At 34.1% G+C, this 25921-nt stretch overlaps 1 protein-coding gene across 6 annotated transcripts in view; it reads right to left on the bottom strand.

Annotated features, from left to right (window-relative positions):
- Positions 1-7750: 7750 nt before the first annotated feature.
- LOC110343870 (uncharacterized) overlaps positions 7751-25921 on the bottom strand; it is a 217266-nt gene continuing 199095 nt past the window's right edge. For all 6 annotated transcript variants that reach the window (XR_015445980.1, XR_015445979.1, XR_015445978.1 and 3 more), the window contains one exon: positions 7751-19332. The gene's annotated coding sequence lies outside the window, so the exon portion shown is untranslated. The remainder of the gene's footprint in view (positions 19333-25921) is intronic.

The raw sequence follows: 25921 nt of genomic DNA, 5'->3' as shown, positions 1-25921 counted from the left end.
AAGTCCCAATCTATCTCCCAGTACCTTCCATTCATTGGTTCTAGCTCTAATTCTGAAAGTACATGTTGTAAAATGTATCCATTTTCTCTGTTTTCATTCTTATTTTGTTTCTTTTCCTGTAGGGTATTACCAAGTCTGTAACTTGCATCAACACTAACTTAAATTGGTAGAGCCTAGATTAAGATTCTTGGTTTTTTGTTTTTTGGGTTTTTTTTTAGTGTTTGGCTGATTCAATGTACTCCACAGCTCTTTTTCTAAAACAAATAAAGAAATAGCCTCAGCGTATATCATATTTATCCACAAAAGTTATTTACATCTCCCATTTAGTAAAAGTTTAAACACTAAATTTAGAATGAGGAATGTCTAATACATACCCACAGAATATATACACATGTACACATCTGTTGCCTGCCTGAACATGTTGAAGATAGAGATGGGGCATTTCAGAACCACCATTTTCTCTAAATAGCTTTCTTAACCCTATGGAAGAACAACTAAACGGAAATGAATAGTAAAGGGCTGGGGGTGTAGCATAATGGTAGAACGTTTGCTCAGCATCTGCAGCACCCTAGGTTTGATTTCTAACACGGCAAGAGAGGAAAAGGAAAAGAATATTCTGCTGTCTTCAAGAAATGATAGGCAGAGCCAATGTTATAAAATAAATAGTAAATAACTGTTATCACTTCACTTTAGAAAGCAAGGTCATTTGCACTTCTGGGGCACTTGGCACTTCTACCAATACTTTAAGAAGCTAAATATACTCATTAGGCAGGAGACCACAAAGAAAGAAGAAAATATATTAGTCATAACAATTTAGACCATGAAGGATGGAACCCACTTGCTGTATCTATCTACAGGCCTTTTACATGGTAATATATTTTTATTTCATAAAATCCAAACCTCTAGCTCAACCAGAAAGTTGATTTTGACAAATGATGTTTAGAATCAAGCACACTTCATTCACAGATTTTAGGTTACCATGAGACAAAAGCTACTGAAATTTTTAAATCATTACAAAATTATAAAGTAAAAACAGAATTATTAAACATTGTGATGTTTAATTTTACTTGTCAACTTGATTGGCTTGAGAGACACCTATGAGATTAGTAAAGTCTACTTTTGGGTGTGCCCTAGTGGGTCATCAGGGCATGACCCTGGGAACTATACCTGGTCCCTGGTCCTTTCCCCTGTAGCTCTTTTCTTGTCCTCTGTTTCCCAGTTGTCATGAAGTGACCAGCTTTCTTCTGCCACACCTTTCTACCATGATGTTTCTATCTCAAAGCCAGCAGAACACAGACTGAAACCTCTGAAACCAAGAGTCAAAATAAAATTTTTCTGAATAAAGTCGTGCATGTCAAGTATTTGGTCAGATCAACAAAAAAGGTGACTAACACAGACATCTTAAGAAGACTGTGGGTCTATTATACATTTTTTAGGAGTACAATACTCATCTATAGTCTCTGCATGTGTCTAGTAGTCACTTTCCAGACCATTCATAAGATTTGGGCAGCAAACTGGATCTGATTTTTTAGATTTTTCTCCATTTCTTATATTCATTTATAGTTTTCCCAAGTTGAACTGAGTTCTCAGAGGGTAAGAATCAAAACTTCTTATCAGAGGACCTCCACAAGTACAGATACTTAATACTGACAATTAAGTAAATGACTTCATAAACATTGAATCATTCATTAGTGTAACAGCTGTGGTGCTTCAAAATCTAGTTTGAAAAAAATCAACTTTAAAATATTACTGTGAACACATATCAACAATTTTTTAATATGTATCAACAAATTTTTTAAAACTTGGAAAACCATCATATTGAAGGAGTACCCAGTAACATTTTTAAGATGTTAAAAGAATGCCAATGTTGAGTAATTCCTTCAGGACTCTGATAATAACAGTAATATTTTTGGCTATGATGACATATGCTACTTCTGGTCTCCTCTTGCAGCACCTGGTGAGTCTTTGGGAGGCTTAACTGAAAAATTGAAAGCAGATGGCCCTAGAGAAAAGTCTACACATGCTTCTGTTGCATCAAGATTCCTGAACAGTCCATCAACCTGTTGATGTCATGCTGATTTCATCACCATGAAGTAACGGCTAAGGAAAAAGAAAATCAAAATGTCCTAAGGAAATGCCCCAGATAGATGAGTATAGACCAACAAAAATCTCTAAGTCACTGTTATTCTTTTAGCTTCATAGCAGAAATTATCCTTAACTGACTAGATGAAGATATCTAGTGCTTCATAAGTACTGTCAGTGTGAGTGAGTTATAGTTCAGTCATCACTCTTTTATTTGAAGAATTGTTCATATCATGTCATGTACACATTAGGCACAGGTAAAAGAATGGTGAGCACAGGCACAATCCCTCCTCTTGTAATGGACCCCAAGTGGGAGTTCTGGGCAAATAACTAAGGGGATCTGAGACTTGGCTAAAAATGAAATTTTTTCAGGCCCCACTGAGAGAAAAACTATGAATGAGGCCCAGCAATCTGTTTTGAAAAGGCTTCAGATGACCTGATGCAGATATCACTGAAACAGACAAAACCAAACATTGAATGAAACATTATAATATTGGGAATGTTACAGGAAGGAAGGAAAACCTACTATGGGAGATTAGAAAGTAGTTTCTTGTAGAAAACTTATTACAGGTACTGATTTTAAAGGCACCAGGTCACTAATAATTGTGAGTAGAATTGATTTCTTCAGGTGCAATAAAACCTCTTCATCATGTTGGCCACTTTCATGTCCTACAAGTAAAATATGCAAAGACTTAGTATATAGGCCTTCAGTACTCTACAACATTTTTTTCTGAACTGCGGATTCAAATGAAGCACATCCTCACAATCATGCAGTGTTTTAAGACTTTTTACAAGGAAGGGATGAGGAGCTGACTCATGTCTTTGGGTATTGTGAGATGCTCTTCCGATAGGGGTCCTTCTGCTTGAGGCTATGGAAAACATGCAAAGCGCTCTGTTGTGCTTTTGTAGGAAGCCTGTTATACATAATGCAGCACTATACAGCCTGGACTTCAATAGCTTTTGATTTGAAAAATATGATCTGGAACTTACTTGCTTTACAATTAAAATTTTGGTTCTCAGTCATGGCTCTGCTCATACAGACCTATCATAGAGCTAGTATGCAAGCTGAAACTTTAATCCCATAGCTTCAACTGGTCTTAAAAAGAATTCAAATACTGTTATCTTTAAAATCATCTCAGGTGAATCCATGTGCAACCAAGTCTGAAAAGCACTCAACTTTGCAACTAAATGTAGTCCAGAGATCAGATGTATCCTGTCACCAGGAAGCCTATTAGAACTTCAAATTTCAGGCTCTGTCCCAGATCTGAGTCAGAATCAGCATTTTTAACAAAACCCCTGGGTGATTTACCCATTAAGTCACAAAACACTAGTCTGAGGGTTTCTAATTTCTCTCTTTTGAGGCATCTAGGCCCCTCACATGTAAACTTGGCACACATATCTATCCTAACCAGTTTGCTATACCTAAAGTATTTGTACTTTGTCCTGAAACATGCATTTTTTTTCTTTGTTTGATGCCTCACAGGAGTTCTTTGGGCATATTAAAATATTTATACTATGATATTTCATTGGTTTAGAGGCATAGAGTAATATGATTCCATGACCATTCTGGGGTGATATTAAATAGAAAATTGGAGGATTTCTTTACAAACCTCAAATGCAACTTGTGAGTCAAGGAATACTATATCTGGTAGCATGCTCCCTAATATAGCCATCAAGGCTGAGCTATAATGTCACCTACTCTTACAGTTACACTTATCTTTACAATAACTATGCAAGAAAAGTATTATCATGCCCATTTCTGCAAGAAAAAACTAAGGTCCAAAAGGATTAGTTAATTTGTGTAAATTCACACAGCTAAAAAACGGCTAGCTGGGCCGGGGATTTAGCTCAGTGGTTTCGTCCCCTGCTGTGCATGCGCAAGGACCCGAGTTCGATCCCCGGAACCAAAAAAATAAAATAAAATAAAAAACGGCTGGCTAATCATTCAAATTGAAACACCAAACACCAAAATTTTCCACTACTACAATTTGATTGCTTTAATTTTGAAAGGTGAGCAAAGCATTACATATATCCTGTCTTTTAGACATCCATTAGAATATATAAGTCATTTCCTTCTCTTATTATGAATACAGTAAGCCCTTGACTTACAAAGATTCAAGTTGGGAAATTTAACAGATACAAACGGACCTTGCATTATATAGATGCAAACAAATCATGGAAACAACTCATATGTCTTCAAGACATTGTCACAGTTGTGCTGCTGCGTGCTTAGTTTATAGTGCAATAGTGTACAGAAGAACAGCACTCAATCAGAGCCCAGGATGTCCGGAAGCAAGAGGAAAGGCACCAGTGATGTGCAGATTGGTTTTTTTTATGCTTCATTTTATAGACTTGTGTCAAAGGTGTGTAAGACTCCCTTTGTCAGATTTACAAACAAATCTGACTTAAAAACATTCTCCTGGAACAGAACTCATTTGTAAATCAGGGACTTACTGTAAATGGTAATTGATTAGAACTTTTCAAAACTTTTATCATTGGCTAAAATGCCCTAAAATTAGTCCTAAAATTTCCATTATCCAATGAAAATGAGTATTTGTGGAACAGTTACTGTTACATGTTAGTAAATGTGCATGTAGAAAAATACGATTGTATTTGGCATATTTTTTAACAAGATGAAAAGCACTTTTATGCCACATCTGGTTCTTTCCTTAGCTCTACCAAGTTAATTACAGGTCTTTTCTGTCTGTAGGACACTGAACTTTGAGTATCTGTATCTGTTTATAAATGTGTGACTTTAGAATTTTATCATTACTCTAAACGTATAGCATAAATGAAGTAGCAAAATTAAAGTTATAAAACCTGTCTTTAAAAAGGAATTTAGTCACTGTAGTTCTCTGGTAGAAAATGACCTTGGCTGAATCTTTCATGCACCCTTGCACTTAGTTCAGGATGCATAATTCATACAGCAATCAATTAGCTGACTGTAGTAACTGCAACACGAGGGAATATTTCATATAAATCATTGTTGGTTAAATTGCTGGGACAATTAATAAAGTAGGTAATCTGTGCAAATCAATTCATAGACAACAGAAGTTCATCAAAAGTAAATCAGTTCCCCACACTCTGGAAAGAAATCATACATAAAGAAAATACTAGATATTATTTCATCACTATTTTTCAGGAATGACTTGATCAAAATAATATTATTTGTTGTTTTTATGAATGTGAACAAGCCTAATATAAGAGCTTCATTTATTTGGTTTAGGGCACTAAGTGTCATTCATTAAATGAATTGAAATACAGCAATCAAAAAGCTATTTCTGACCATGAAACATTTATCATCTAGTATAGATGTCCACAAAGTAAATTTCTGAAAGGTCATGTAGGTCCACAAGGTGGACTATAGTTCTCCTAAAAATGCAAGTTATCTTAGCATGTATTAGTTGATCTTCAAATACTATTTCTTTATTTCTAAGTGTGTCATGTGGCATCTAAAGAGAGTTTTTATTCACCCATGCTTCTTAGAAGAAAGAAAATTTATTTAGAGAGAAATTATATTTGATATGATATATATAATTTGTGTATATGTATCTTTAATGTGGGCATATTACATTTATAGTTTATGTATGTATAGATTTCATATACAGTTTAAAAATATTAAAATATTTCTAAAAATAGGATATATCTGGATACTCAAGAAATTGTATTTATTGCCTTTGGGAAAAAGAATAGGGATATAGACTGGAGGGAATTCACTTAGTTATGGATACATTTTTGGAATGTTTCAAATTTCCTATGTTGTTGGATTGTTTTGTTTTGTTTTTATCATGAATGTGAATCAGGTATTCAAAAACAATAATTTTTCTAAGGAAATGGATTCAAGTTCAACCTTTTCTTTTATTGTTGCAGAACTATTTACTGAATAACCCATTTTTATCCACTGTTCTGAAATGTCATCTTTATCATGTACTGAACTCCCATATAAGCATTAGTCTATTTCTGGACTCCTAAAAAGAAAAGAAGTAAGGAAGCTTAATTTTGATATGTAGGTGATTCTTTTTCATTGTTTAAGAATGTATTATTCAAAAATAACTGGAAACTACAGAAAGGCAATTAAGTGTACAACAGCATCTTTTTAACTGTTCAGACAAGAGTAACATACACGCTGCTTTTATTACATAGAAGAAGACATCAAATGCAGTGGGCTTCATATACTACAGGTAAAATGGTTATAGCTTGGCCGTACAACAGACTCACAAGGAGAATTTATAAAACCTAACTATGTCTCAGTCCCATCTCCTGGAAACAGTCTAGTCTGATATAGATACAGACCCAATTAGTCTAGTCTGCTATAGATGAGGCTGAGAAGTACATAAAAAAAGACCCCAGGTGTTGAACAAAGTACAAGCAGAGTTTACTTTGCTCATTGCCAAGACAAAATACTCAACACCCAAAGTTAAAGAGGGAAAGGTTTATTTAACTCACTGTAGAGGTTTCAGTCGATAATTGGCTGGCTCCACGGCAGGCCGGCCCATGGCAGAGGGGCAACAGTTCAGGGTGGCAGAAGACAGCAAAAGCAACAAGGCAACTTTAACAGCGTCTTTCTGACCTTTTTATTTTATCCAGACTACCGAGATTAGCGCAGTGCCAAACCAATCAGTGTACTGGTTTAATAATCACACACCCTTAATTCCAGCATCACACACTCTAGATTCAGTCACCTCTGAAAAAGCCACCTATGACTGCATAAGGCTTTGGGGAGACATCCATATCCAAACCATAACATCTAGCATGTTTACAATAATAATGAAAGAATAAAATATGCAACAATAAAATAAAATGAAAACATCTGTAGGGAGGGTCTTGTACAACTCAGGAAGATTGAGAGATTATAATAAAATTTAAAACTCATACTCACGTTATAAATTTGCATGTTTGACAAAATAGTCTAGAATTTCATAGTTAATGAAGAACATTTTAATAATAGAACTCTGTAAACTATACAACTTTTGAAAATGGTCAAGACCAGTCAAAAATTTTTGGAAAAGAAAAACGTGGGAATAAGCTTTCACATAAGAAAATATTCCAGTCAGTCATAATAATTTGTTCCAATAAAGCAGCCGAAGAGATTTCCCTGTCCACTTGATCCACAATCACCCAGTTCCACTCATCTACTTAAAGCTTCCTATATCTTTCCTTAAGGCTTTTAAAAATAAACAGACAATGAAGGATATGAAGCAGTGGAGAGAAAAACCTCTCTGATAAGAAAAATTTAAAAATAAATGAATAATTAAACAACTTAGAAGAAATATACTATGCAAAGAGAAAAAATTTAAATAAAACCAAACTATTATCAATAATATTCCTATAGAAGAATATGTCACCAAAAGCAAAATTATACAAGTGGGACTGTATCAAATTAAAAGTTTTTGTATGTGCAGCAAAGAAAACAGAGTGAAACACCAGTGAATAGCATGAGAAAAATATCTGCAAACTATATATCTGATAAGGGATTAATATCTAAAATACATAATGAATTCCTAAAACTTAACAGCAAAAGTAATAATAATAATAATCAAACCAATTTAAATGGGAAAAACACTTAAATATTTATTTCAAAGAATACATACAAATGACCAACAGGCATGTGAAAAGTGCTAAAAATCACTAATCATCATATTTATCTCATACCTATTAGGATGGCCATTATAAAAATTCAGAAAATAACAAGTGTTGGCAAGGAATTAGAGAAATTAGATCCCTTGTTCAGTGTTGGTAGGAATGTAAAATACTGTGGCCAGCAGAGAAAAAAAATAGAGGTTCCTCAAATAACTAAACACAGAACTACCACTTGATTCATTAATCTAACTTCAGACATATTATCCCGGAGAATTGAAAATAAGTTCATGAAGAGATATCGGCACTCCTATGTTCACTGTAGCATTATTAATAATAGCTAATATGCAGCAGCAACCTAAATGTCCATTGACAGATGAATGGATAAATGACATATGGTATAGTCATACAATGGGCTATTATTCAGCTTTTAGTAAGAAGGAAATCCTGATGTATGATACAACATGGCTGAACCTTGAGGATATTATGCCAAATGAAATAAGGTTGTTACAGAAGGATCAATGGATTGTAATTATACTTTATATGATATTTAAAGAAAAGAATAGAATAATTGTTATCAGGAACTGGAAAGTAAAATGGGAGACTTTATTTGTAATAGTTAATTTTGTGCCTCAATTTGACTGGGCCATGGAATGACCAGATACTAGGGCAAACACATGGGTGTGTCAGTGAAGGAGTTTTGGGATACGAGTGACATTTGAATTAATGAAGATTGTTCCTCCACATTTGAGAGGTCTCATAAAATTAGTTGAAGATCTGAACAGAGCAAAAATGCTGACTTTCTCATGAGAAAAAGGCAATTTATCCTGCTCTCTCATATTTCTGGGGTCCAGAAGTCTGAAATAAGTTGCAAGACCTTGATATTTTGTGGGCTTTAGGGGAAAATTTTTTTCTATGTTATTCCAATTTCTGGTGCCTAACTGTATTCCATCATTGGTGACTGAATTACTCAAATCTCTCTACCTCTGTGTTTGCATGAAATTTCTCCCTGCCTCTTTCTCATAGGGATATGTGTGATTGCATTTAAGGTGCACCCTGGCAAGACAACCATCACTTCTCAAAATCTTTTAACTTAATCATATCTGGAAAGACCTTTTCCTTATAAGGCAACACTTGCAGATTCCAGGGATGAGGGTGTGATTATCTTTTGGTGCCCATTACTTTCTTTATCATCAAATGTGGAGTTAGAATAGGTAGCTTTGCAAACTGTCACAGTCTTAAAGATATTTACTTCATAATCCATCTTTCTCTGGCCATTACAATAATGCAAGTTAAAATAACACTGAGATTCCATCTTATTCCAGAAAGTATAGATATCATCAAGAAATTAGATGATAACAAATACTGATGAGGCTTCAGGGGAAAAAGAACCTTCATACATTGTTGATGTGAATGTAAAATACTATAACCATTACAGAAATCAGGATACAGATTCCTTCAAAAAACTAAAACTAGAAATTCCATTCGAACTAGCTATTTCCCATCTAGGTATCATTCCAAAAGAGTTAAAGACATCATATTACAAATGTATAGCCATGTTTATAGCAGCACAATTTGTAATAGCTAAATCTTGGAAGTGGCCTGTATGTCCATCAATAGATGAATGGATAAAGAAAATGTGGTATTTACACACAATGAAGTACTACTCTGCCATAAAGAAAGATAATCAAGGCATTTGTAGAAAAATGGATATATCTTAAGACTGTAATGTTAATTGAAATAAGTCAAACACACAAGGTTAAATATTGTATGGTTTAGAGACAGCAAACACATAAATAATGAGTAAAATACAAGATAGATAATAAGACATAGGGAGATAGATCTCTTTAAAATGGGAAGTAGATCAAGAGTTGGAGTGAGGGGGCAGAGAGGGGAAGGAAATGGAATTTAAAAAGAATTGTGATATGTTACATATCAACTCCCATAAGAAATATAATTATTATGTAATGTAAACGTATAGTAAGAAAAAAATAAAAACTGAGAAAAAAGAAAAATGTATGCTTCCTTTACTAAAGAAGACTTCACTGACAGTTTAAACTGTCCCTCTTTTAAGTGTCTCAGAAATTTTAATAACTGATACAATGTTCTACAGTAAGTGTCAAAATAATTGAATGACATGTTTTGTTTTGTGATTATTAAAGTAGAAGAGGAGAAAAATGGGGGCTTTTCATTTGTAGGAAAATTCTACACTGATATTAATTTATTTAAAAGTAACAATGTGCATGGTATAACTTCAAACCCTTCTGTTATGGTTTGTATCTAAACCCCTCTCCCCAAGATTCACGTACTCATAGGTGGGGCTTTTTGGAGGTGTATAGATCCAGGGTATGTGATACTGGATTAAGGATATGTGATACTGGATCAGTCCACTGATTCCTTTAGCATAATTCTGGGTATGGCTGACTAGATTTACTGAAGACAGAAGCCCCGCCTTGTGTGGGGGTGACACCAAATAATAGGCTTGTAGCCTAGATGGAATAAAAAGAGAAAGAGAGGGTTTCTGCTTATTGGTTCCTGTCTGCCCTGCCATAGATTGTTTCTCCTCTGCTATGTTGCCTACCATAGAGCCAGATGACTATGGACTGAAACCTGTACAAACTATGAACTAAAATAAACTTTTCCTCCTTTAATTTGTGCTTGTTGGGTACTTTGTCTCAGCAATGAGAAAATAACTAAGACACCTTCCAAGGATGTATATATATACTTCAGTTTGAAGCTACTGGTATAGAAAAAGCTACCAAATCCACAAAAACAGAAACAATAACTTTGAGGTATAGATATGGTCTCTGGACTCAAGTCAGAGAAGAGCAGAAGATGTAGCTAAGAGTAGACAGTTTCTGGGCCAGGTTTACTCACAAAACATACTTAGTATGTTGGTTTTCATCCTAAGTCAACTAGGAATCTCATGAAAAAATCAAGGAAGAGTGACATTTTGAAACTCTATAGAAAATGGGTTTAATTGGTAGTACAGGTACAGGAAGAAAAATTGTAAGAGTTTTCCATTATAGAAGAGAGTCAGGGCAAGAGCTGTAGAAGTTGTAATGCGGAGAAGCAGACAGATTTAGCAGATATTTGGAAAATTCAGTCAATAGAAATAGATGATTTATTGGATATTGAAGTTTTTATTATTTTCTAAAGAATATAAATTTAAATATGACAGATGAAAAATAGAAGAATATAAATCTCCAAAGAAGGCTATTTGGCTTTTTCACTTTCCTGTATATGGAATATAATCCATGTTTACAATGTGATCATAAATATAATAAAATGTTTTAAAGAAGACTGATATTTGATAACCTAACCTGCAAAAGGTGTTTTAAAAGCAAGTACTTGTCTTTGAATTGTTTACATTGACCATCTCCTCAATGGCAACAGTGTACTATCCTTCCATTGCAATCTTCAAGGCAAATCCAATTCTCAAGCAAACAGTAGGCTTCCATTCCTAAGAAATCAATTCTGAATGCCACAAATAAAGTAACTGAATTCAACATCAGTGTTATTTTTTGAACTATGCATCTTCCACCATATGAGAACTGAAAATAATACTGTATCATTGAATTCTCCACTTTCTTGCACAGTTTGTCTGGTCAAAAGAATCAAATACTACAATACTGAAACAATTCAATTCTCCTGTGCTTATTTTACAAATAATTTTTCTCCATTGTTACATAACCCATAAAATTTTCATACAGTTGAAATGAACTGTGCAGAGGAAAAGGTAAATGCCAGCAGGCATCTAAATATTATAGCATCTGTTATATTTTACACTCAGTAATCACAAATCTTATAAAGCTTCATTGCACTTGAGGCTGGATTCTTCATAGATTATTGAAGATTGACAGCTATAGTCATTGTCATTACACTTATATTTTATTACATTGAAATGCATATACATTCTTCTACCTTTTTATTTTGAAGTAATATTTTTCTTTTTCTAAATGACTAATTTCCAGTGCCTGCTTTGTTTTTTCTTGTATCCAAAATTTATATGCTAGAAATTTGCATTTTACAATTAAGTATTCAAAATTTGGCTGCTGTGTGGGTGGACATAAATACATGTGCTAATGTATGTATACCCATATTTGTGTGTATGCATGCATGCATTCATATGTGTAGCACTGCTATTTAATGTTTTTAAAGAAACCTATTCTCAATTATTCACAGATCACTTCTCAGCCTTTTGGCTATGAGCAAGTGTAGTGTCCAGATCATTCTCAGAAAAAATCAAAATGGTGTTTTGTCTAATTTTTAGACCTCTAAGTAAGAATCATGTTTTTCTTTTGTCTTAATCACTTGCTAAATTTCATCTCATCTCCTACTTCCAGGACTAACATTTATTAATCATTTGTCATTAGTTTGGTACTACATTAAGTGCCTTCATTGAAATAAACTCTTGTAAAACCTCACTTAATCATAAAAGAACCATATCTTGAAGGTCAAGTTATCTTTGTAACACAAGGAAATCAGACTTAAGATAGAACAAATAACTTTGCAAGTCTCTACATTATTCTACCTCAGGCCCACTGTGTATGGTCACTCATGATATACAGTACATGATTGCAGGGAATGTCATTTCAAGAGCTTCTTATATGGACAGGGTCCATTGGAACTGTCCAGTATCACAACCCCATATCTGTATGGGAAGTCTAGTTTTTTTGTAATGACACTCTACTGCCATTTCACCAACTTATTCATATTAATGTAACAAGAATAGGTGTGAGTTGGGGAGAGAAAATCATGAGAGTTGAGTTTGCATTGCACTACTTGAAAATGCCACTAATGTTTCTCCATAATTATTTTTCATAAGTTAATCCTTAAAGCAATAATTTTTTCATATTGCCATTTATTATAGTTGAATGTGCCCCCCAAAAGCTCATGTGCTGGAAACTGAATCACTAAATTCAAACGTTTATGGTATTAGGAGTGTAATCTTTGGGAAGTAATTGGATGAAGTCATGATGTTGGGGTCCCTGTGATGGCATTAGTGGCTTTATAAAAAGAAGAAAAAAAAGAGACAAATCCAGGTTAGCATGCTTTCTCTATCTTAGCATGTGATTCCTTCTGTTTTGTTATTATGCAGCAAGAAAGGCCTCATCAGAGGACAAGCAGGTGTTCTTGGACTTCCCAACTTTCAGAAGTATGAGTCAAATAAACTTCTATTCTTTATAAGTTATGTTACCTTCGGTATTTTATTAATGCAACAGAAAATAAAATAGATGTTCTTCCACAAAATGATAATTTATGAAGATTTGTAAATAACCTAAGTAGAAGCTAAACTATCATTATACACTTTCTTCATAAACTACATGCTGTGAAATTTTTTATCACTGCATGAACTAACGAGGGAGCCTAAGATGATCTTGTCACACTCAGAATTAATCGTATATTGATATGCAAGTTGGAACTCATTCGAAAACAGTAGCTTTTTAATCTACTTATACATATCTCCATTTACTCAAAATTGTACATCTCTAACTGATAATATAAAATATAGTGTGCTTTCCAAATAAGAGACATATTAAAAGAGTAAGCATCAGCAGTAACATGGTTAAATGAGTAAAGAAAATTCAAAGGCATTTGCTGTCCTAATTTCTAGCAAGTTGACAGACAATGCCCCAAACTATATATCAGATCCAGAAAGAATAAGCTAAACAGAGCATAACAAGCCATTGCCAAATGACTTCATAAGAGAACTGTAAGTATATTTAAGCAGCACTCATGGGTATTTCTCACTAAACATGAAAAATCCTTGTGAAAAATATTGATAAATCCATGGAGAATACTATTTTCCCTAATGATTGGGGCTCTGGGGTACAGAGCAAAGATGTTTGTAATTTCAATCTGTACCTGTGAACCCTCAGGTAATAAAATGTTCACTAATTGCTCAGAACCTCTCATCTTTAAGCTGCACCTTTGGGATTCCCATTAATTCCTAGTTATGCCATGGAAACTCTCTAGGGATTTAGGATCATGGAAAGTTTGGAGATGGCTATATGAAGCTGTTAATTTCTCTTTTCAGAGAAAAATATTTTTCATCAGTTTAAGAATTTGTAGAATAACAAGCCTATGAGGCAAATCTGACAAAGTTCTGTAGTGGTACTGCAATTTGTTAACCAAAGTAATCATCTTGTGCCCAAGGGAGCTTGTGAATCATAAAGCTGTCAGGATTAATGACAACTGATAAACAGAAAATTAGCTTCATAAACAAGTATCAATAATTAAGAAATATAAGAGGATTTCGCAAAATGTTCCATTTGTGACTACGTGTTTGTTGAGTTACTTTCATCACATTTAGTATGAGTACACTTTGTTTATCTTATGGGAAATATTAGTTATAGCAACACAATATTGAAATATGAGCCAAATTAACAATAACATATATAATCTATCTCTGTACAGATAAAATCAGAACCACAGTGGTACAACTCTAAAAATTGTGAAATGCTGTGTTCTCTAAACAGAAAATCTCCCACAGAATCACAAAAATAAATTAAAATATTGCTCTCATTTTCTTGTTTTTTGTCTTTCTTCAATTTCAATTTACAATCCAAGAATAAATAAAAATTTCTGCTCTCTTCCGAGCTTATAGAACTTGATTTCATGATTTTATCCTATATTTTATTATTCAAAGCTCAAAATGGTGAAACATATTATTTAAAATTTTTCCTTGATGCTTAGCCTTTTTTATTTTACAGAAAAGAAAGCAAAGAGACTATATTATGTGAAAATATAAAAATCCTAAACCTCTCCCAAACATGGAAATTTTCTTTAAAAGGCGGAAAGGTCTGGGTTTGGGATGTGTACTTCAATATTAGAACATTTTATTGGTAAGTACTAGATACTTGATTCTATTTACAGTACTAAATAAAAACAGAATCAAAAGTAAAAAAGAAGAGGTGGAGAAAAAGGGAGAGGAGGAGAAGGATGAGGAAGAGGAAGAAGGAGAAAAGAAAAATCTCTTAGATGCCTGTTCAAGCAGTCACAGTCAGACCTATGTCCACTTCTACCTATAGGTATTTTGTTCAGTGAGTCTATTTTTCAGATCATTTTATTTATGTGTGCATAGACTTACAATATATAATGTCTACCTTCCTTGTGTTGAGTCTGTTAAGTATATATAACAGATCTTTTTTATCTCCTTTCCCTCATCTCCCTCCATTTCTTGATCCCCTTCCCCTTTGAGAACCATCTATTTCCCTACTTTTTCTTATCTATCTTTTACTTTGCTCTTTTACTTTGCTTTGGATTTCTCAAATAAGAGAGACCATGTGATATTTAAGCTTGCGTGTCTGACTTATTTCACTTAATATTATGGCCTCGAAGTGAATCCATTTTTCTAAAAATTACTTAAGTTTATCTTTCTTTGTGGCAGTCCTTTTAAATTTTGTAAAATGTGTGTGATTTTATTATGATTCAATATTCTATCTTGGAATAGTCAGTCTTTTCATTTAAACTGTTTTATGAGTGCAAATATTTGGAGAGCAAATTCATTTCAAACCAACATATATCAGTTTTCATGCTGAAAACCATCCAAACCATGTCTGAGTTAATTCATTTTCCTGTTTCCAGCACATGAGGGTCAAAGGCACACTGCCTTTCTCTATGAGGAAACCTGACTAATGGCCAATTTACAAGAATATGCTGTGGACGGCCAACACTGCCTTTATGTTTTGCAACTTTCCACAGAAAGGAAGAATTTTTAAAATAATCTATCCCAGAAACAAGCACATTTTACAAGAGGAAGAAAGACATACCTAAACCTAAGCAGTGATAAAAATCATGCTCCAAACCTGAACATTTGTTTCATCTTGTAAAATAACTGTAATCTTTCCCACAGGTTGGAAGTCACTTTGCTGAAAACTCAGGAAGGACATTTTTAATGGATGCTGTGACCATTAATAATGACATGTTAACTTGAATGGATTAAGAAACACCTAGAAAATTAGTGGAGTGCCATTCTGGTGTGTCTGTAAATAACTGGCACATAGGCTAGAAAATGGAGGAGGGAGGCCTATGAGTGGCATCAACCAATAGGCTTGTAGCTTGGATGGAATAAAAAGAGAAAAAAGAAGAAAATGTTCCATTTTCAAGAAGTTCAGTCTTCATTGTCTTCAGACATCAGTTTTCAGGTTTCTAGTGTCTTCAGTCTTCCAACACAGACTCATCTCTGATCCCCTCCAGTGAGCTTCCAGGCCTTCACCCTTAGACTGATGCTGTATCCTTGATCTCCCATTCTATGCCTTTCATCTTGTGCCGAGCAGCTACTAGATCCTCCAATGCACCTATGGCCATTATGGACTCTTCTGTCTCTAATTCCTTAAGCCTACCTAATATATCCCCTTGCATAATTATACATATATTTTCTATTGATTCAGTTCCTCTAGACAACCCTTACTAATACAGATGTGACAAATTTTCTCTTTACTATGTGGCTTCTCTCTTATCTGAAAGGGCAGCTGGGGAAGACTTTCTTAACCTATGCTATACATAAATGGAATGATGTATATGGTTTTCAGGAAAAACAAGGCCATTTGAATGTACATGAAATACAGACATCAAATCCAACATGTCTAAAACCAGTGTTTGTTAAAAATAACATCACATTCCCAGCATTGCACCAGCCTCCCATTTTATGAGAAAGATGGGAGCGGCATGGGGAGCAGTTAGTGTTTCCCATTACAATCGTAACACATAGCCCAATGCTTGGTGCTTAACACATAGATGATCCTCAACGAAATATTGAATGACAGACTCAATTTTCTTAGCCACTCAGTCTTAAAACCTTGGAAATATAAGTGACTCATGACTAGGTAGTACAACTATTTACCTTAGTGTGAGAAGACTTGGTTTCTATTTCAGAATCTATCACTATCAATATCTGTGATCTTGGGCAAACTACTTACCCTCAATGGGTCTACAAATTGAAGGTAAGAAGAAAGAGAGTAAGCCACTGGATAATTTATAAGGAGAATTAATTATTTAAAATGTTAACTCTAAGATTTATCTTCTTAAGCATGCCATATGAAGGCAGTAAGTCAATATATTCTAATTTTTATCATGAATTAGTATATTGGTACAATTTAGATATACATAATGATCACATTTTTGCATGGAATTTGTACCTGTACATGATATATCTTGATTCATATTTTTCCCATTCCCCTCCCTTCCCTTCTACTCTTCTTCCCCTTCTTATTTACAAGAGCTTTGTTTCCATTTTATCCTTCTTTTCTCATTTTATCCCTCCCTTCCTTTTCCTCTGCTCCTTACCTTGTGTCCCCTCTCATTTGAACATTTTCTTCCTATTTACAATATCTATTATACATTTTGGTCCTTATTTACACTTTCAGTTTCTCACACCAGAGAAACAATTCAATTACACATGTGTGTTTGATTTATTTCACTTAAGAGTATGGTTTTTAGGTGCATCCATTTAGCTATAAATGTCAACGAAGGATAAACTTCAGATGTTTAAGTTTAATTTTTTTGTGTGTTCATCTTTTCTTCACTGTTCCATTGCCACTTCCCTGAGAGATGGGTTTCACAAGCTCTGTTTTAAATTAATAAGCTGAAATACATGTTTCTAATTTTGTTTTCTCAGCCCTGTTCTATCTCCACAGCCCAGCAGAGCCATCTGCCTTAAGCTTAGGCATAATGGCTTTACAACTTTCACATGCACAAGAAGCTAATATGCTTGTTACAGAAAACTATTCCAAATATATAACTCCAAGTCCTCTAATATGGCATGTCCAGAACTCTCCATTCTGGAGCATATTGAGAACTACTTCAATGTAGTGAGTAGTAAATAAATTGTATGAGCATGCTAAAAAGTGAATATTGATAGTTAAAATGTGCATATGCACATATAGACACATAGATATGCATATCTATATTTATGTACATATATGTATATACTCATGCCTATAACAATGTTTTGGTCAATAACGGACTAACTATAGGATGTTGATTCTATTAGATTACAATGGAACTGAACAATCCTTGTTGTCTAGCATTTTTACTATGTCTTTCCTATGTTTAGCAATGTTGAGATACATGAATACTTACCATTGTGCTACAATTGCTTACAGTATTCAGTGCAGTAACGTAATTTATAGCCTAAAAACAATAGGCTATATCAACACAGCCTAAATGTATAGTAGGCTACATCATCCTGGTTTTGTAAGTATACTCAATGATGTTCATACCACCACAAAATTGCCTAATAACATACTTCCCAGAACATAGTCACATTGTTAAGGGATTTGTGACTACCTTTTAAATTTAGTTATTTTAATATTTTCTTAAAACTTAGCTCATCTTTTATGTACTCCTTGATACAGCATCATCACAAGATTCAGAAGCACAACCCATGATTTAAAAGCTCACTCAAAAACTAACCTCAGTTCACCACAGTTAGAAGGATGCCAGCAAATTAACATGTAAATGTTGTGTTCACCGCTACTACTTCTCTAAGTTCCCATGTAATACTGTTCATAATTTTATCAATATATGGTAAAATGCTATTTATAAATATTAATCTTTTCAAAAATCTTTGTATTCCCATATTTGTATATTCCTTTTCTCCCTATCCAAGCAACTATTTGGCACTGTCCCCACAGCCTTAGCAGAAAGGTGTTATGAGGAAAAACTAGAAATAGTCTTAGTGGATTTTTCATCTGCACAACAAGAGAATGTGCTGCACACAAAGTTTCTTGGTGGTGGAGAATGTGGGGCAGATCTACTCCAGACATTTACAGAGTCTAAGACAACAGTGAAGAAAGGAGGCCGCATATCATATATAGAAACATATCTTATTACTAATGCTTTCAAACTCTTAAACAAAATACTTTACGCTCATGTTTTGAACATTTTTCTTCTATCATGACAAATGTGCATGAAGTTATAGTTTTTAAGTGAGTGAATGTTTACAAAATATCAAATATAATTATGTGAAATTTTGTGTATATGTCTTTGTTCTACTTGTATACCAGCGATATCTTGATTAATATTATAAAAATGAGATTTATAAACTTGAATGATTTTTGCAAAATTTTTCCTTCCCTTCAGTATAATCAAGATTTTCACAAAATTTCTTTTCTGTTGACAGTAATTAAACAGTGAAATCTAATTATATTCAATCTATAAAATTTGAGTGTATTTTCACAAAACTATAAGGAACAGTAAAAAATTTTAAGAAATAAATTTTTGTTTGAAAAATGGAAAAAACCCTAGACACCTCATCAAAGAAAATGTCAACCATATGAAAAGATTTTAAGTATCATATATCATTAAAGAATTGTGAATTAAAACAATGAGATAATACTACACATCTATCATAATGGCCAAAATCCAGCACAATGACAACATCAGATGTTGATCAAAATGTAAAACTCAGTGGTTGTGGGAATGCAAAATAGTACAATCACTTTGGAGGACAGTGATTGTTTCTTAGAAAGCTAAATACACCCTTACTATATGTATTGGTCAGCTTTCCTGTTTCTGAAAAAGAATGCCTGAAACTTGCAATTTAAAGATGTATATGGTTTATTTGGCTTACAGTTTCAGAGGTTTCAGTCCATGGTCAGCTGTCTCCAAAACAGGAACATCATCACAAAAGGGTATCCTGGAGTAAGGCCGCTCACATCATGCCAGCTAGAAAGCAGAGTACAAGGAAAGAGAGCCAGAGGGGAAGGAACCAGAGTCTGGCTATAGTCCCCAAGGTCATATCCTCTTGGCCTAACATGAGAAACCCCAAAGGCTGCTTTACAAATCCCTCAAGTGACTCCTAAACCAGTGAAGTTGACAATCGAGATTAATCATCACATCATATTGTCCAGGAATCACATTCTTTGGTCTATACTCAAATGAAATGAACATTTGCATCCAGACTAAACCCTACACATGGGTATTTTGGCAGTTTTCTCCACAAATTCCAAAACTTGGAAACAATCAAGATGTCCTTCAATAGATAAATAAACTAAGGTAAATCCAGACAATTGAGTACTATTCAGCACTATAAATAAATGAACTCTAAAGCCCAAGAAAATACATCAAGGAAGCTTAAATGAATATTACAAAGGGAAAGAAGCCAATCTGAAAAGGTTACATACTATATGATTATAATTATATGGCATTATAAAATATTTAAAACTATGGAGATAGTAAAACATCAGTACTCACCATTGGTTAAGGAGCACTACGGATATTAAGTAGATCATAGAGGATTATAAAGGCAATGAAACTATTCTGCATAATAGTAAAATTGTATATATCATTATATATTTGTCTAAGCCCATAGAAGACACACCAAAAGTAAACTCTGACGCATAGACTTTGGGTGATTATGATGTGTCAGTGTAGATGTCTTAATTGTAAGAAGTGTACCATTCTACCATAATATTTTCACAGTGAAAGAGGATATGTTTGTGTGAAGACAAACAGTATATGGAAAAATCTCTGTACTTTCCTTTGTTCTATAAACTTAAAACTATTCTAAAAATGCTCTTAATGAGTTTATTAAACCATAAAATTTTTTCAAGTTTTTTTCCAAAACTATTCAAAATTATTGATAAAAATAAAATAACAGCCAACATATGTCAAATTTAACTAAACAAAGATAAGTGATTTCATAAAATTCCCATTTACAATTCTCGCTTTGCATTTCCACCCAGTTGCTAATATAAAAATCTGGAATGCATCACCACTTTTACATCAATATCTATGCAAAAAACCTCAAAAACAATATAAATTATTTAATATTATAGAATGATCCTCAACTACCATATAAATAAGCTGTGAATATCAAACTATTTCCTGAGACACTCCTAGTGGAACTACTAATTATACAGAGAAGCAGGAAAATTTGTTCAGAACTGCTAGAAAGCAATACCTGCTACTTCACTAGACAAGAAGCTACATCAATCCAATTGCCTGACAGTTAAAAGGGGGAAGTTATTATTTTGTTGTTGTTGTTCTCTTACCCACACTTTACACCATTCAAATCTTCTTGCTCACCCAAAACTGGCTTTTTTTTTTTTTTTAGGTACTGGGGATCAAACTCAGGTCTGCGCTTGCAGGACAGGCGACAGAACCACTGAGCTAAATCCCCAGCCCAGTGGCCCTTTTTGATTGGTAGTTGTACAATCCATAACCCTTGTCATCATTTTGACATATTTATTTTTCTTTCTAGACTATAGGGCCAGAAACATACAGAAAAGAACTTCCTGAGGCCTTGAAAGTATTAGTGGAAAGCTTGTTGGATTAGAAGTACCCACCGCACCCAGCCAGTGCAGCTATTAGGTCCTGATTAACAAGTATGTCTTTGTGACATGGAACCGCAGGGTTATCTTTGCCTATGTGTGAGGACAGCAAAGGTTATATATTTTCTCCTATAAAGCATAAAGTTCCCTTAAGGTTAGAGAAGAGGGAAACAGGGCCTGGAAGCATGGAGTCCATAGAAGGAAGTGGTATGGGGACATCCAAGCCAAGTGGTTTGAAATTAAATTGGAGGTTAAAATAGCCTGAGCATCTTCAAATTCTCTTAGGCATGAATCTCACCTGCAAAACCAACTCAGTCAACATCTCAAGGGTGAGGTCAAGGCTCAGGCATGGATAGTTTTCAACTGTACCAGGATGGAGAACCTCGAGACTAAGCAAAACTGACCATCTTGACAAAGACTTGTGTGGCCCACGGCACAAAATCAGCAGAGGGTGGCTGAAGGAACATACTGAGGTAAGATCTGCCTTATTGCAGACCTGCAGCAAATGGTTAGTGTTAAAACTAAGTTAAGTTGGAGTTAAGTTTCTTAGTGTGTGGGAAATCTCCACATATTTGGTGTCATAAGAATTGTTAAGGACAGAAATATTTTTCCTTCCATTATATCCCCCACATCAGAATAAAGGGGACTAAAACATACAGAGCAAGAATAGAAATAAAAGATCTCCAACATATTGGAAAAATGGAAGTCAGCTTGAAACAAAAGGAGAAGGAAAGAGGTTCTATTAGAAAAGTAGCCCACAACTTATTTTTCATGTTCCAAAAATGATGTGAAATTTTTGTGAGAAAATCTATTAGGGCCTAGGAGTGTTACTTTGCATTCAAGCCACCCAAGTGTCACAAAACATTCACCCCAGGAAATAACGTTTCACAAGCAAAATACAAAATAAACTAGTGGCAACATATAAGGGAGTGAGGTTACTTATGTGACAAGATGATTATAGATACAGAAATTTTAATTCATTTGTTGGAATTGCTTACACATGTATTTAAGAAAGCCACATCCTATAGATGGTTTTTCAATATATTCATCAAAGTGCTAAGTATTATTGAGTATCTAATATTTGAAATATGATAGGTACCAAGAGAAAGAAGAACGAGAGAATCTACTTTGCAGGGATTTACTTTCTAAGTAAGGATTAAGAAAGATCAGAATATAAAAATCGATAAAAGCATACCTTAATGGAAAGCAATATACAAACATAGGCCCACTCTATATGACATACAAAAGCATGGAATTCATTGAGAGATTAAGTGAGGTCACTGTTGGTAGCTCACCCTCTACCCTGCTCACATGAATTCTAACGCATTAGTATTGTGGTTTATTTGATTAATGTAAAAAATGTGTTAGTATGTAAGATTAATCATACTTCTCAACTCACCATACTTTCATCATCAATATGTTAAGGATTGTTTTATCAAAGAAGGATTGTTTCATATAATTTTAGCCTTATTTTATTATATTTTCCCTTTTACCAGACTTGCCCATTTCTCACTGTTCCAAACTTATATTCAGGTGGCTATTTAGATGTACTGTATCCTTGGAAACTAAAGAATATCTTTCAGATATGTTTTTAATCTGCATAAAGTATAGAGTTATACATTGTTTTGTTAATATTTTAATTTGCCATTCTTTGAGATTAGATTATTTCATATGTAAAATGTAAATCTAGCTCATTTTTGCACACTGTTCATAGTATTCCTGCATTCCAACGTATACATGCACCTTGTTCTACTTGGCCAGTCTCTCAGGTTGGCCAAAATTTTTGGCAGTTACAAACAGTGCTGCTATAAATGTCCTCCATGATGTGCTGTGACTTTTCATGAGATGGGCCATCAGGTTCAGGCATAGTTATTTCTAGGTATTGTCAGCTTCCCTCGAGTAGTTTTGTAGATTACATTCCCACTAATTCTGGATGTAGAGTCATCTTCCTCTCCATACACTTACCTGCTTTCTAACTTCTGCTAATTTGTTTTCATGAGTAGTATTTTATTGTTTTAATTTTCATTTATGTAATTAGTAGTGGGTTTGAGAATCAATTACATATGTGAATTTTCCTTTCAAATACTGTACTCATTTTTATAGATTATCAGTCTTTGTATATATTTTAAATATTAGTTTTCACAGTTACAAATTCTGTATTTTGGAAATTCCTATGTTTTATTAGACATACATTTCCCTAGTCAAGATTCTGTTTATTTTTGTTATTTTGTTTCTTGTTGTCCTTCTTGTTGTCTTTATACCTATGCTTTTACGTATTTTTAATAAGATCCTTCACTAGGTTAAGATAGAATGCGACATTCACCTATTTTACCTTTCTTCTCTTCTTTTCTTTTTTATTAATACCAAGACTTGTCAAACACCTATATTACCAAGAGAAGCTATTAAAATTCAGCTTCATCACTGACTGTCACCATTGCATACAGTAAACAGATATTTTAACACCAAATTACAAGGAGATAATTTCACAATGATTAATAGTCACTTACACTTGTATAAAGTTGCCACTTTGAAAAACATGTGGTTATTTTCCTCTTATTATATAGCACACCAGTTCATGAAACAATAGTTAAGACCCACTAAATTAGGATATTCCCAACCTTAGAGCATAGACACAGGAGATGAGAAAATGGAAAACTGATGGCTTTGGTCAAAGACATCTCTAGTGCCCTATTATACCTTCACAGGCTGGCTCACAATAAGCTCCGGGCAGAAAACTACGTGTTTTTTGATCCTGTAAATTACATTACTGTCTTCTAGGTTTATACAGAAATGGAATAATCTTTTGCTTGATGGTGTGTGGCTTCCTCTGTGCCATATTTTTGAGAGTCATCCATGTTGTGTGTATTAATAGTTTCAGATGCTGACTACTTCAGTGCTCATCCATTCACCTAAGATGGACAATTGGGCTATTTCTAATTTGGGAAAAATACAATATAGATAAAGTTTCTGTGAGCTTTGTATACAAGCGTTCATGTGGTTTTAAGTTTTCATTTCTTTTGGGGATACAGCTAGAAGTTAAATTTCTGGATTGTCTGCTAAGAATTGGCCAGTTTTCCCAAGTGGTTTATCATTGTACATTTCAAGCAATAATGCATGAGTATTCTAGTTGTTAGACATTCCTGGCAATGTTTGCTATGGTGAGTACTTTTTTTTTTGAGACAGTCTTACTATGTTGCCCAGACTGGTCTCTAAATTATGGGTTTAAGTAATTGTATCACCTCAGACTCACGAGTATCTAGAACTTGCCACCACACTTGACACATGCCACCATATTTGGCTCATGACTATTTTTAATTTTAGACATTCTAGTGGGTATGTAGTGTACTGCATGCGGGCTTACAATACAATTAACTTTGAAAATCAGGTATATTATTTGTTTTAATTCTTATTTGTGGCATGAGATATAGATTATTTTTTCTACATAATATCCAGATCCTTTAGCATTATTATTTAAGAAAGGCCTTTCTTAGTGGTTGTAGTAGGTTTACATTCCCACCAATAATTTAGGACGGTTCTTTCTTCCTTGAATATTCACCATAATTCATTCTTTTTGTATTCTTCATGATAGCCATTCTGCCTGAGATAAGTTGGAATCTCAAAGCAGCATTGACTTGCGTTTCTCTGATGGCTATAGATATTGAACCTCTAATCACTATGGAAATCAGTATAGAAACTCCTCAAAACACTAAACATAGACATATCACTTGATCCAGTGATACCACTCTGGGACATATTCCAGTAAGAATTAAAGATAAAGATTGTTTACTATAGTGCTACATGCAACCCCATGTTTTTAGCAGTGCAATTCACAACAGTTATGCTCTGGAAGCAGCCTAGACACCTGTCAACAGATGAGAGGATAAAGAAAGTGTCTTATAAATAACACATTTTCACAATGGAATATAAACAGTGGAATACTACTTAGCCCTATATAAGACTGAAATCATGTCATTTGCATGAAAAGGGACTGGAAGTAGAAACTGTCATGTTAAGTGAAATGTGTAACTCAAAAAGTTAAATATTGCATGTTTTTTCTTATATGAGAACTCTAAATAATACATAAATACATAGGTGATAGATAGATAGATAGATAGATAGATAGATAGATAGATAGACAGACAGCATAAAGGAGAGATAACGGGAAACCCAGGAGGAAGGCTTTTGGAGACAGTAAGGGGAATCAGCCAACAGGGAAAGGAAAGACAAAGAGAATAAATATGATTGAAAAAGATGAAGATATGATAAATGCACACCCCAATTTTCTAAAACAAAACTATTCTACAATACTAAATGCATGCACGCATGTGCACGCGCGTGCACATGCACACGCGCACACACGCACACACACAACTCTCCTCCCATGAAATAACCTTAGCACCTTTGCTGAAAGTCAATTGATACTGTTTTGTTTCTGGATTTACATTCTATTGATCTACATGTAGTTTCCTGTATCAATACCAAATTGTTTTGTTTATTGCATCTTCCTCAAATCTTGAAATGATACAGAATGAGTTTGCCAAGTTTGTTTTTTTCAAAATTGCTTACGTATTAAAGTTCTGTAAGTTTAACATAAACTTTACAAATAGCTTGACAATTTCAAAATTGGCAAGACTGAGAGTGAGATTTTATTGAATCTATAAGTCTTTTGGAGGAGAATGGTATAGTTCTACATTTATTTTGATATTCAAATGTTTCTATCAACAGTCTTGAAGTTTTTAGGTTTTTGGAGGACGGTAGTACCAGAGATTGAAACCAGGGAGCTTTGAGCTACATTTGCTGCCCTTTTCATTTCTTATTTTGAGAAGGCTCTCATTAAATTGCCCTGGCTGGCCTCAAACTTGCCAGTCCCTGTCATAGCTTCCAGAGTATCTGGAACAAAGGGCAGCATAGTTAAACTGCTATGTTGAAAGGGACACTCTGATAGATGTACTAGTACTTTTACAAAGCTGAGACCTTTGAAA

This window comes from Heterocephalus glaber, unplaced genomic scaffold, assembly GCF_053883595.1.
Source record: "Heterocephalus glaber isolate CG9 unplaced genomic scaffold, H.glaber_assembly_v1.0 deba00000347, whole genome shotgun sequence".
Classification (NCBI taxonomy): Eukaryota; Metazoa; Chordata; class Mammalia; order Rodentia; family Bathyergidae; genus Heterocephalus; species Heterocephalus glaber.
This window is presented reverse-complemented; position numbering and strand designations above follow the sequence as displayed.